Below are 1,938 nucleotides of genomic sequence, written 5' to 3' on the forward strand. Positions count from 1 at the left end.
GTTATTCCTATTGCATTCAAAAACAATCAATACAAATAAAAAATGTCAATATTCAATAAACCAAAAAGAAAAAAAGTTAAAAGAAAAAATAATTTAATTGAAAGAAAAACACGACTACAAAATAAATCCATTTCATTTAAGTGATGAAGTGTTACTGTACATCTTCTTAAACATATTGGTGAGGTGTTAGTGAAATTTTCTATATAAATGAAACATGATGCAATCCCTCTGTGGGAGCGAACATATAGAAAGTGTAATTATGAATTTTCTCAAGACTTGAATTTCTTTTGGAATGGATGAATTACGACGTGAAATACACCCGATTAATATAACAGAATATATTATTTTATCATTATGTTATTTTATTTATTTATTTTTCATACAGATAGTTTGATTATGTTCATCTTGTCTATTCTTTTGTTTGTATATATTTTAAGAGAGTTTTTTATTTATTTATTTTTTTAAATTTATTTTAGTATGTATGAGATCATTCATCACTATTACCTATTGCCCACATCTGTGTGGCAGATTGTAATATCTATCAATGTCAAAAAAAAATATATATATAACAGTTTCATTATGCAGAGACATAGTTTCAATATTATTTTTTAAGTGAAACTTCTTTTCCGACGGTCAACAACTTTAGAAAAAAATAAGAATACGGTAGATTGATTTCGTAACGCAAGGAAACGCTCGAGATCAAGCGTAAGTCGTATGGGGAGGGGGAAACGCTCGCTGTGTTTTGCATTTAGATTAAATTATCTCGAAAACTAAAAATCTTAGTTGCCGCAAGTGAGTTAAATTCTCAGCATTCTTTGTAATGAGCTATAACTCAAAATTGTATCTTTACGCTACACCATGATAGAGAGCCGAAAAGTGGAAAATATATCGCCAAAAATGAAACGATAACGAGTTTTTGAACATTTGAATCAAAACTTCTTGAAAACTAAAAATAGGTGTATTATATTGCAATTGTAGGAAATGTTCAGCATTTAACCCTGTATGTAAAGAGCTATAATTCAAAATTAATTCGTAATGATAATTTTATTAATAAAGTCATTTAAGCTATTAAGCTTCAGCCCTCGAAGAATGGTGTCGTAATTGGAGGATTAAGATAAATTCCAACAAATCCCATCAAATCACCTTTACCCTTCGTCGTAAACCTACTGACTGCCCTACAGTTTCATTTAATGATGCTACTCTTACCCCTGTCGAACAGATCCGCTACCTTGGACTACATTTGGACAAGCGATTAACCTGGAATCCTCACACAAGACAGGAAACTGCATGTCGATTTCGACTATTACAACACTTACTAGACAAACGGTCTAAACTTCCAACACCTTACAAAAGGCTGATCTACATGACTGTAATAAGGCCAATCTGGACATATGGAGTTGAGCTTTGAGGCTCCATTAAACCTTCGAATTCCTCTTGTATTCAATCCTTACAATCCAAAATCCTTCGTAAAATCCTCAATGCTCCTTACTTTGTCACAAATGAAATCTTACATAAAGACCTTAATGTTCTCTATTTAATCGATCTAGCCCGGACCAGATATCACTCCTTCCATTATAAACTCTGTAATCACTCAAACCCCCTAGTTTTTAACCTTGCATCCTCTTCTATTCCTGACAATCCTCCGAGGCGCCAGAAAAGAAGATGGCCACGAGACCTGCTAATGTAAAATGTCATTAGAGTGCTACCAATGGGTAGTTTCTCTACATGCCTGTAACACTCCAACTTAGATCAGATTTACTAAATGCATTATAATGTACAGTTGTAAATAGCAATAAATAAATATTAAAAAAAGCTATTAAGCTTAAAGACGAACTCGTCCCACTAAAACCCGAGGGAGCAATGGTGCTATATCACTTTTTGAAATATTTGCTTCAAACCAGAAGAGGAGTCTTAAGAAAATTAAATTGAGCATTATTC

This window comes from Halyomorpha halys, unplaced genomic scaffold, assembly GCF_000696795.3.
Source record: "Halyomorpha halys isolate HHAL.00 unplaced genomic scaffold, Hhal_1.1 Scaffold328.1, whole genome shotgun sequence".
Classification (NCBI taxonomy): Eukaryota; Metazoa; Arthropoda; class Insecta; order Hemiptera; family Pentatomidae; genus Halyomorpha; species Halyomorpha halys.